Source organism: Artemia franciscana, chromosome 14 (genome assembly GCF_032884065.1).
Source record: "Artemia franciscana chromosome 14, ASM3288406v1, whole genome shotgun sequence".
NCBI lineage: Eukaryota > Metazoa > Arthropoda > Branchiopoda > Anostraca > Artemiidae > Artemia > Artemia franciscana.
In genome coordinates this window covers 33867839-33881083 of record NC_088876.1, presented here as the reverse complement: position 1 = coordinate 33881083, position 13245 = coordinate 33867839, and positions in this window count along the sequence as shown.

Below are 13245 nucleotides of genomic sequence, written 5' to 3'. Positions count from 1 at the left end.
CAATAAAAATTGGTAGTCGTGTCAGGTACCTGGACAAATTGACTTGATAACAGTCGTTTCCCCGATTCGACCATCTATGGGTCTGGAGAGAGAGGAAAAATTGAAAAAAATAAGGTATTTTTAACTTATGAATGGGCGATCGGATCTAAAAGAAATTTGACATGTAGAAGAACATCGTGTCTTAGAGCTCTTCTTAAATCCCACCGTGTCCAGTGATACTTGGGGGAGTTGGAGGGGGAAACGGGAAATCTTGGAAAACGCTTAGAGTGGAGAATTTGGGATGAAACTTGGTGGAAAAAATAAGCACAAGTCTTGGATATGTGATTGATATAACCGGAGTGAATCCACTTTCTTTGGGGGGGCTGGGGTGAATCCACTTTCTTTGGGGGGGGTGTTAATTATGAAAAATCGAGGTATTTTTAACTTACGAATGGGTGACCAGATCTGTTCACATTAGGTGGAGTTGGAGGGGGAAACCGGAAATCTTGGAAAACGCTTGGAGCGGGGAAATTGGGATGAAACTTGGTGGGTAGAATGAGCAAATGTAGATACGTGGTTAATGTAACCAGACTGGATCTGCTCTCTTTCGGGGAGTTATGAGGGGGGGGTCCCGTGCTTTGGAGAGTTCGGTGCTTCTGGACGTGCTAGGACGATAAAATTGGTAGGCGTGTCAAGTTCCTGCACAAATTTACTTGATAAAGTCGTTTTCCCCAATTCGACCTTCTGGGGGGCTGAAGGGAGAGGAAAATTAGAAAATTGAGGTATTTTTGACGTATGAATGGGTGATCGAATCTTAATGAATTTCGATATTTAGAAGGACCTCGTGTTTCAGAGCTCTTATTTTAACTCCTGTCCGGTATTAAGCCTCTGATTTTCCATTTAAATCAATCTATTGATTTTTAGAATTTTGCAATAGCTCATTCCATATGAGCTCTTGGTTCTTGGCTCTTCCGACCTCGTCACAAGTGCCATATGAGCTCTTAGCTCTTGCTTGTTCTTCAAGGTGTCATTCCATCTTAGGAAACTCCTTCCAAGGTGGAACCAAGATTTTAATCATTCTAACGAATATACTTTTTTCAAACAGTTCGCGTAACAAACTGTAATTAAAGAACGACTCTGCACAATGGTAACCGAAACTCAAAAACAGACGTCTAATATTAATAGATGCATGAAAAAATCGACTTTTTTGTCGATTAAATAAAAAAACGAAGTTTTTTGACTGAAAGTAAGGAGCAAGATTAAAACTTCGAACCAACAGAAATTATTCCGTATATGAAGGGTTGCCCCCTCTTCAGCACCTCCCCTTTCTCAAACTCATATTAATTCATAATAGTAACTTATTTCTAACCTCAGAGCTGCAATATTTAAGAAACAAATTTACCACTGTATCAGCACCTGGAGCTTTATGATTTTTTAATTCTTTTAGTACTGTCGCTAATTCTTCCTCACAAAACAAATCTTCCTAAACTTATGATAAGGTATCATAAACTTTTTAGGTTTCTTCTATATGTTTTCCTGCAACTCTTATCTCGGTTTAGCACATTCTCAAAATGTTCTGCCCATCTCTCTTTAACTCTTCCCTTATCACTAATTGTGTACCCATCCTCGTCTTTAACTGGGACAGGTCAGATTGACTGTTCTCTCTTAATCGCATCTTCCAGATCTTCGACAATTTTATCCATGACTTTCATTTCACAACTCTTTCGCTCATATTTTAATGCTTTTTTCCTTATGTTTTCCTATGATCTATCACTCAGATAGTTCTTGTACAAACCCTTTCTCACTATTAAACATAAAACCTAACTTTCAGCAGTCCTAACTTTCTTCCCTAAGATACCAAAAGCAACTTCATAAATTGTTTTCCCAATATCATTCCGATTCAAATCAAATTCTATATAACCTTATGTCATGCTTCCTATCCATGGGATATGAGTTGAAAATCCTGACGAGCTCAGTTTGAATCGTCTAAATTCGTCCGTCAAAATGTCGATATGATAGTCATTTTTAACGTCAAAACATTCCAAGCTCAAATTTTCTTTTTCTTTAAATCAGTGAAATTATTTTGGCCTCAGGAAAAGCATTGTTCCTGGATGCCAATGCAGGATGGGGACCTACACATCTTCTCAAGTCTACACCGAAGCGCTTAACCCGGGTTAGAACCTGACAGCAAGACGTCCCTGAGACTTCGAGTATGAAGGGAGACTTTGCGCATTGCTGGGATTATAATTGTCACAACATGGTTTTCAGCATTTGGCGATACTCTTTTATCAATAAGAGTCAAAATCCTGCTCAGACACTCTCAAGCCTATTAATTTCTGCTCATTGTATATCCATTCCTGCATATATATATATATATATATATATATATATATATATATATATATATATATATATATATATATACATACATATTTATATATATACTAGCTGTTGGGGTGGCGCTTCGCAACCCCCCCCCCCCCCGCGCGTAAGTCGTACGTGCAATTTTAGTTATGTCCTTGTGTCCCACCTGTGAATATAAATATACAAATATATAAATATATATATATATATATATATATATATATATATATATATATATATATATATATATATATATATATATATATATATATATATATATATATACATATTTATATATATACTAGCTATTGGGGTGGCGCTTCGCGCCACCCCAACACCTAGTTGGTGGGGGCGCTTCGCAACCCCCCCCCCCCCGCGCGTAAGTCGTACGCGCAATTTTAGTTATGTCCTTGTGTCCCACCTGTGATATATATATATATATATATATATATATATATATATATATATATATATATATATATATATATATATATATATATATATATATATATATATATATATATATATATATATATATATATATATATATATATATATATATATATATATATATATATATATATATATATATATATATATATATATATATATATATATATATATATATATATTTCTTTCTTTTTTTCCTAGCACCCGATTTCAGCTTATTCCTAGAAAGTTGTAAGGGTCTAACCTTTGTGGTTCTTACGGAAAGTATGGAACTTAGGCCGGATTGATGAATATGACTTTGCAATTTGGAAAATTTCGTAGAACTCTTGCCTGGGGCCAAAAGTATATTGTTTCTAACCAATTCTGTTCGTGATTTCAGCTGAATTTATCATTCCGATTTTGCACTTGGAATTGCGATAGAGAAATGGTATTAGATGTGTCTCATAAACTTTAGAAGTTTTCGCATGCTAAAGAAACTAGAGTTTATCTTTTGCTCCTTACTAAGTGATGACGTTAGAAACTTGGCATACGGCAAAATTCAACTTTTGAACTAAGACAGATAATATTTTTTTTCGACATCAGTCGATAGCTCTAGATGAGCTGATCAAAGTATATGTCATCCATTTTTTGGTAGAAAAATTCCCTCATGAGATACATCAGTTTGAAAGTTTAAAGGGTTGACAACATCAGTGGTAAGGTATACACTGAAAAAAAATAGGCCGATATAAAAATGGTATCAGATGTGTCTCTTAAACTTTAAAAGTTTTTTCATAATTAAAGAAATTTGAGTTTATCCTTTGCTCCTTTCTAAGTGATGACGTTAGAATCTAGGCATAGGGCAAAAAAGTCAACTTTTGAACTAAAACAGATCGATTTTTTTATGGCACTTGGTATTAACCAAGTGACATATAGCAATCAAAACTTGAAAAATTAGGTATTTTTAACTTACGAAGGAGTGATTGGATCGTAATGAAATTTGATGTTTGGAAGGATATCGTGTTTCAAAGCTCTTATTTTAAATCCCGACTGGATCTGGTGACATTGCGGGGAGTTGGTGGGAGGGGGGGGGCTAAAATCTTTGAAAACGCCTAGAGTGATGGGATTGGGATGAAGCTTGATGGGAAAAATAATCACAAGTCCTAGATATATGATTGACGTAACTTAAACAGATCTGCTCTCTTTGGGGGAGGGTTAATTCTGAAAAATTAGAAAAAAAGAGGTTTTTGACTAACGAAGGAGTAATTAGATTTTAATGAAATTTGATGTTTGGAAGGAAATCGTGTCGCAGAGCTCTTATTTTAAATCCTGACTGGATCTGGTGAAATTGGAGGAGTTGGGGGGGGACCTAAAATTTTGGAAAACGCTTAGAGTGGATGGATCGGAATGGAACAGGGTGGGAAAAATAAGCACAACTCCTAGATACGTGATTGAAATAACCGGAACGGATCCGCTCTCTTTGGGGGAATTGGGGGGGGGGGAGGGTTAATTCTAAAACGTTAAAAAAAATGTGTTATTTTAACTTACGAAGAAATGATCGGATCTTCATGAAATTTTGTAAATACTTAGCTCTTGTTTCAATTTGCTATTTTTGGGGAGGTTTCTGCTTAAAAATGAAAGCTTCTGAAACTTTTTAACTTTGGAAAAACTAAATATGGCATAAATACCTTAAAGTTATTTCCAAACTTCAATATTATTATACTACTTCTGGGAAATGGCGTAAATAAAAAGTGAAATGTGGTTTTGGAAGCATCATCTTATGATAATATAATAGATACTAATTTAATAGTATAATATAATAGTAACTATATCTTATAATAGTAATAAAATATAATATAGGTAATATAATAGTAACTACTTTTATACGCAATGTTGGATCTTTTATGTGTCCCAGTGTTAGCAATCCCACCTCCTATAAGGTAATATTATTTTAAGTGTAGTCTAATATTAATATACCCTTCCCTCTCTCTTCACTATTAATTTTTGCTAAAGCCATGTCCATAATATTTTATAGTGAAACTAAATGTTTAAAACCTTGATTTCCCAACTTATTCGTACTACAGCAAATCCCCCTCCGAAAATAGTTTTTATGAGAAATATTTAGTATCGCCCTAATTTTTCACAGTACAAAATTATCCCACTATTTTCTTTGAATAATTTAAATGAGTTTCTGTATCATTAAAAATTGCTTTTGTGTTATTTTAGTTTTGTTTTTAACTACGTAAAACTTGAGAATGTACAACATTCTTCGATGTCCCATTGTCTGTACATATAAATAGATTGTCAGGTTCATCGACTCTTGAACATGCGACATAAAATTGTCCATGGGAAAAACAGTCCGTATTCAGATCTATACCTGATTATTCTAATGATTGGCCCCTGAGCTTTGTTGATGGTGATTGCTAATCGAACATTCCCTGTGCCCCGTCGTCATTTATATATCCCCCTGTGCCCCCGGCATCCCCCTTGTAGTTGTGTCCCAGTCTGTAATTTCTCTTTGAGCGTCACGGTCGTCATTTATATTCTCGGTGTCTCGGTCGTCATTTTGTGTCCCGATGTCCTGGTCTGTAATTTATCTTTGAGTGTCCCGGTCGTCATTTATATCTCCCGGTCGTTATTTGTGTCCCAGTCTGTAATTTCTCTTTGAGTGTCCTGGTCGTCATTTATATTCCCTGTGTCCGCGTTTTTAGTTTTCTTTTTCTCCTTTATTTCTCAGGTTTTTTCCTTTTTTTAGTTTTTTTTTCTTTTTCAGTTTTTAGTTTCTTTAGTTTTTTTTTGTTTAGTTTTTCCCTTTTTTAGTTATTTTTCTTTTTTAGTTATTAGTTTATTACCTTTTTTATGTTTTTTAGTTTTTTAGCTTTTTTAGTTTTTATACTATTTTCTTTTAGTTTTTTTTTGTAGTTTTTACCTTTTTTAGTTTTTTTTTCTTCTTTTGTATTAATGCTAAAGCCAAGGTTCGAACCTGGAACCTCTCGGACCTGGAACCTGGTACATAACGCTTTACCAACTCAGCTACTTCGCCTTGAATACATTCGTTTCTGAATTGGTATACGATGAAATAATTCAGACGTCATATAATGACGTCACTCGACAGAGAGACAGACAACTTATTATATATATATATATAGATATGCGGTGAAAAAACATGCGATTAATTTAGCATCTTTATTCATTTATTTTTAACAATATGCAATTTTGCTGTGTAAAGTAACTTTAGTTTAGTGAGTCTACCCTGAGTATAGCCTATAATCTATCACCAACCCCTACTTTATAGGGATTGGTGACAACCCTCAGTAAAGGGTTGACTATGAACCCCTTACAGGTCAGCTCCTTGAGATGGATCATCAGTCTCTTTTACAATTTATAGTTCTAGTTTGTAAAGTAACTTATCCCCTAAACAAGTAGGCTAAATACTGTAGATAAGATAGGCACAGTTGGATACATATGATCGATATGATGAGGGGGGCTTACAATGTGTAGTGTAGAGAGGATTTGCCAGTACTATGCTTTGTCTGTTTGACTGCCAACTAGCATGAGAGTATAGAAAGTTTGGTTTTCGGTCATAATTTTATAATTATTACGGTTCGTAATTGCAAAGGCTAAAGTCTCACTCTGGTAATATAAAATAACGAAGACCTTAAATAGGGCCATTTGAAGAAAAATTTGAAGTGCCGCACGCATCCCTTAATATGTGCTTTACACTGTACCTCTGTCTCCCTCTTTCAATCAATCAATTAAAATTGATTGATTTCCCAAGACACCATAATCGCTGGCAGTTCAAGTTGATCGGTTTATCCAGGCACCATAATCTGCATTCATGAAGAAATTCTTGTTTACCCTAGAGGCATGATTATTTATCTTTTCTTAGGAAGACAGCTATTCCAAATTTTTAATCAGATATATTTGGAAGGAGGACAGCTAAAAAGAGAATGGAAGGGGGACTGGTTTCCCTCTGATCACTTTTGAAAATATTTCAAACTAGACTCTAAACTTTAAACTTAGTGCCCCCAGGCATTCTCGAGATTCGCCTTTTTGTTAAACTGGATGCACATCGTATATTTTGATTTTGTTTAACATATCCCTCAACATTCCCCGAAGTTTCACCTTAATGCGCTCAGTCTTTCCCATCACACGCAGAATCAGTTATACCTTCCTTCCTAGATGATTTTTAAATTCTAAAATTTAAAATTGTTGCCTTGGGGTATAGGGGGTATTAGAGCCCCAGAGAATTGTCACCAGACCTTTTGACTGTTTTAAACAAAGTTGATTTTTTTTTAATTTTGCTCACATGGGACTGAACAGGCAGCTCTTTCCTTACCTTAATTCGTACTTGTAGATAGGAGTTTGAAACTTCTACAGAGTAGTGTTTTCTGATAGGCTGAATCTGATGGTGTCATTTTCGTTGATATTCTATGACTTTTAAGGTGTATTTCTCCCTATTTTCTAAAATAAGGCAAATTTTTTCAGGTTCGTAACTTTTGATGGGTAAGACTAAACTCGATGAAACTTATATATTTAAAACCAGCATAAAAATCAAATTCTTTTGAGGTATCTATTTGATTTATTTATTAGTATTTGGATCAAAATTTCATTTTGAGAGTTCCGGTTACTATTTAGCCGAGTCGCTCTTTACGAGTTCGTTACCACGAACTGTTTGATTTGATTTTACTGTAAATCACTTAGAATACAAGTTTGGAATTGTTTTTTCTTTTAGAATGAGATATTTTCTTTATTCTCCACCTTTTCTGTTTTTGCCATTATGTGGATTAAGTTCTTTTAGTTCTTGGACCATAATTTATGCTTGTTTGGTGTTATTTTTGCTTTTGTCTTACTGTGTTATTTGTTTTGTTGTTTTACTATTTGTTTTTGGACATATGAAGCAAATTCGGCTCTATCAGAGCTTTTCATAGCCTTTTGGAAATAAATCTTATCATCTCTTATCAAAATTGTGGAATACCCATTTCGTTTAAAATAGTCCAAAGAACATATAACAACCCAAAAATAAATTCAGCAGATATAAATTCCTTTATAATTAAAACTTGCAACGACCAGAAATCATAGGTAGACCCACAAGATGGATCTCATAAGGCTTTCCTAACTGTTGCAGGTTTAAATATTCTATTACTTCCAGCTCAAGCGCAAACGGAGAAAAAAGGTGCAACAAATATAAAACTTGGCGATGCTATTGCTGATAAAATTATCAGTAATCAGCATCTTGCCTATTTTATAGGTAGAATTTACCAGTTTCTATTACTGGTCGACGTAGACGAAAAAAAATTGAATTAGGCGCATAATGTACACTTTTCCCTGGCATGGTGCGGGATTGAACCTGAGCACCGTCGAATTCATCGGGCAACTTCATCCACTACACCACTACCAGGGTAAATGATATCATTATTTTAAGAGGTTGTGTTAATTCAAAGAATATTGCTTTGTTTATGAATTAGTTCATTTTTTCTTGTAGGTTTAAAGTTTTACATGGCTGCAAGCAGGGCGACCAAGCTCCTTCCCTTGAAAATTCATAAAAATAAATTTTTTGTCCATATTTGGTTTTTGTCCGCATATGTGTGTTTGTTTGTCCGACTAAGACGTCTGAAAAATAAAACTAAAAAAATAAAAAAAAGAATAAAACTAAGTTTTTTGTCCATATTTTGTATTTGTCTGCAAATGTATGTTTGTTCGTCCAAATATGACGTCTGAACAATAAAGAAGAAAAAGAAATATAAAAATAAGTTGTTTGTCCATGTTTTGTGTTTGTCCGCATATGTGTGTTTGTTTCTCCGAATATGACATATGCAGAGTTCCCCTTTCAGGGAGTGAGAAGGTTGTTATACGAATATTTTCCAGACGCCACTATGCTGCCACGCAGGCAGAGTTACCCTTTCAGGGAGTGAGATGTTTATTATTCAAATCTTTTCCAAGCATCACAAGGCTGCCACAAAAACTGAATTCCCTTTTCAGGGATAGAGACTTTTTTTATTCGAATCTATTCCAGGCGCCACTGTGCTACCACAAAGGCAGAGTTCCCCTTTCAGGGATGAATATTTTTGTTAGTCGAATCTATTCGACTAACGAATCTATTCGACTACCGATTTTCCCTTTCAGGGATAGAGAAGTTTTTATACGAATCTTTTCCAGGCGCCACTATGCTGCCACACTGGCAGAGTTACTCTTTCAGGGAGTGATACGTTTATTATTCAAATCTTTTCCAGGCACCACTATGCCGCCACAAAGACAGGGTTCCCCTTTCAGGGAATGAGACTTTTATTATTCAAATCTTTTCCAAGCACCACTCTGCTGCCACAAAGAAAGAATTCCCTTTTCAGGGATAAAGACGTTTGTTCTCTTCAAGGCGCCATTATGCTGCTACAAAGGCAGAATTCTTCTTTCAGGGATAGATGTTTGTTATTCGAATCTTTTCCAGGTGCCACTATGCCGCCACAAAGGCAGAATTCCCCTTTCAGGGATAGAGACGTTTGTTATTCAAATCTTTTTTAGGCGCCACAATGCTGCCACGCAGGCAGAGTACCCCTTTCAGGAAGTGAGACGTCTATCATTCAAATCTTTTCCAGGCCCCACTATGCCGCCACAAAGGCAGGGTTCCCCTTTCAGGGAATGAGACTTTTATTATTCAAATCTTTTCCAAGCACCACTCTGCTGCCACACAGAAAGAATTCCCCTTTCAGGGATAAAGACGTTTGTTCTTTTCAAAGCGCCATTATGCTGCTACAAAGGCAGAATTCCTCTTTCAGGGATAGATGTTTGTTATTCGAATCTTTTCCAGTGCCACTATGCCGCCACAAAGGCAGAATTCCCCTTTCAGGGATAGAGACGTTTGTTATTCAAATCTTTTTCAGGCGCCTCAATGCTACCACGCAGGCAGAGTTTCCCTTTCAGGAAGTGAGACGTTTGTTATTCAAATCTTTTCCAGGTGCCACTATGCCGCCACAAAGGCAGAATTCCCTTTTCAGGGATAGAGACGTTTGTTATTCGAATCTTTTCAAGACACCACTATGCTGCCACAGAGGCAGAGTTCTCCTTTCAGGGAGAGAAACGTTTGTTATTCAAAAACTTTCCAGGCACAACTATGCTGCCACAAAGACGGAATTCCCCTTTCAGGGATATAGGCGTTTTTAATTCGAATCTTTTCAAGGCACCAGTATGCTGCCACAGAGGCAGAATTCCCCTTTCACCGATAGATATTTCTGTTGGTCGAATCTTTTCCAGGTGCCACTATGCCACCAAAAAAGGCAGAGTTTCCCTTTCAGGGATAGAGACGTTTGTTATTCGAATCTATTCCAGCCGCCACTATGCTGTCACATAGGCAGAGTTCCCCTTTCAGGAATGGAGACGTTTGTTATTCAAATCTTTTTCAGGCGCCACAATGCTGCCACGCAGACAGAGTTCCCCTTTCAGGGAGTGAGACGTTTGTTATTCAAATCTGTTCCAGGTGCCACTATGCCGCCACAAAGGCAGAATTACCTTTACAGGGATAGAGACGTTTGTTATTCGAATCTTTTCAAGACACCACTATGCTGCCACAGAGGCAGAATTCCCCTTTCAGGGAAAAATATTTTTATTGGTCGAATCTATTCCAGCCACCACTATGCTGCCACACAGGCAGAGTTCCCCTTTCAGGGAAAGAGACGTTTGTTATTCAAATCTTTTCCAGGCACCACTATGCTGCCACAAAGACAGAGTTTCCCTTTCAGGGATAGATACGTTTGTTATTCGAATCTTTTCCAGGCACCACTATGCTGCCACACAGGCAGAGTCCCCCTTTCAGGGAGGGAAACGTTTGTTATTCAAATACTTTCCAGGCACAACTATGCTGCCACAAACACGGAATTCCTGTTTCAGGGATATAGGCGTTTTTTATTCGAAGCTTTTCAAGACGCCACTATGCTGCCACAGAGGCAGAATTCCCCGTTCAGCAATAGATATTTTTGTCGGTCGAATCTTTTCCAGGCGCCACTATGCCACCACAAAGGCAGAGTTTCCCTTTCAGGGATAGAGACATTTGTTATTCGAATCTATTCCAGCCGCCACTATGCTGTCACACAGGCAGAGTTTCCCTTTCAGGGAGTGAGACGTTTGTTATTCAAATCTTTTCAAGGAACAACTATGCTGCCACAAAGACGGAATTCCTCTTTCAGGGATTGAGACGTTTGTTATTCGAATCTCTTCAAGGCGCCACTATGCTACCACAGTGGCAGAATTCCCCTTTAAGGTATAAATAATTTTGTTAGTCGAATCTATTCCAGGCTAACACTATGCTGCCACACAGGCAGAGTTCCCCTTTCAAGGAAAGAGACATTTGTTATTCAAATCTTTTCCAGGCACAACTATGCTGCCACAAAGACAGATTTTCCCTTTCAGAGATAGAGAAGTTTTTATACGAATCTTTTCCTGGCACCACTATGCTGCCACACAGGCAGAGTTACCCTTTCAGGGAGTGAGACGTTTATTATTCAAATCTTTTCCAGGCACCACTATGCTGCCACAAAGACAGAGTTTCCCTTTCAGGGATAGAGACGTTTATTATTCGAATCTATTCCAGCCACCACTAAGCTGCCACACAGGCAGAGATCCCCATACAGGAAGTGAGACGCTTGTTATTCAAATCTTTTCCAGGCACCACTATGCTGCCACAAACAAAGAAATCCCCTGTCAGGGATAGAGACGTTTGTTCTTTTCAAGGCGCCATTATGCTGCTACAAAGGCAGAATTCCAGTTTCAGGGATAGATATATTTGTTATTCGAATCTTTTCCGGGCGCCACTATGCCACCACAAAGGCAGAGTTCCCCTTTTGTAGGAATTGAGACGTTTGTTATTTAAATCTTTTCCAGGAACCACTATGCTGCCAAAAATACAGAATTCCCCTTTCAGGGATAAAGACGTTTCCTTAAGCTGACTTCCCTTATGCACTAGAACTTCAGATTTCCAATTCTATGAGTCCCCTCCGAAGTTTATATGACCATCCTTCTAATAAACCATATATGTCCCGAGGGTGTAACTTACGACCCTTGCTCTAAGGGTTGGGGGGAGGGGTTCATCCTGAAGGACATAATTTCTGGACCATTTAACTACGCTGAACAAAATGGCTATCTCAAAATTTTGATTGGATGTGTGTGAGGAAATGGCAGGCATGGGAGGGGAGTAAGCCACCGTCAAATCACTTCTTCCTATTGGAAATGGCACTAGCGCTTTTAATTCCCAATTGAATGAGCCCTATTTGAAGTTTCTACGAAAAAATGGCCATCGCAAAATTCCTCTCAGATGTATTGTGGGAAAATACAAGATGGGGGAAAGGGAGATTCATTCCCCCCCCCCCAATCACTATGAACCTTGAAAAGCGCACTAGAGCTTCTGAATACCAATCTAATAAGCCCTTTTCGAAGTTCCTACGAACACCCTTTCTATAGAAACTTTATATTCCCCAGGGCATAACTTACAATACTTACCCTGAGGGCTCTGGGGGGGGGGGATATCATCCTCAAAGACGTAATCTCCGGACCTTTCAGATACGTTGAACAAAATGGCCTTCTAAAGCTTTGACTGCATATGTTTGGGGATATGGTAGGCGTGAGAGAGGGTTTGTTGCCCTCGACTCACTATTGACTATTAAAATGCGCACTAGCCCTTTCAATTTCCATTCGAACGAGTAGTTTTCAATTAGCTGTTGATGGGCTGTTGAAAGTGCTTATGTGCTTATATGTGTGGGAGTTTATATGGCTGACACACAAAGTTTTCAATATCCCGCTGAATTTTCAAAGTATGTAGCTACTCGATAATTTTAAACATATTTGATATTTTGGAACTTAAACTTGATTGTAACTTGGCCGTATTTCAGTCAAAACTGTACTGTTTCGTCATGAAATGGCCAGAAAAGTCACATTGCTATGGCAATTTTGTTCTTTTTTTTATTTAAAGGGCACTAAAAAAAATAAATTTTTTGATGATACGTCTTCCAAATTTCTGGGAATATTTGTTCAAAGCAACCCCATCCCCCATTCCCTCGAGAAAAAGACAAAACAAAAAAATAAAGACGTGTCTGTGATCTGCATCTAAAAAATGCAAAATTTCAGTAGCAATCTAATATAAACTAATTTATATCGCCCTCTAAATCCACTTCAGTAAATATGTGTGATACACCTTAAAAGTTCTGCTCCTCAACTCAAAACTATAAACTACCTCCCACCCGAAAAAAGAATACATAATACAATAATTGCATAATAATTGCAGAATACAATTCTTGTGGGACCAAAATAAATGAGAACGCCTAAGCAATACACATAATTACGTCCGTCAAGATGTTTGAAGTTTTGGAATATTTTTTTGTTTTTATCTATATCTTTTCCAATATGTTTTTGAGAGCAACAGCAAATTTTGATCATCTCTCCTAGAGCTAGCTTGCAACGGCAAGCATAGAAAGGTTACAAAACTGAATTTAA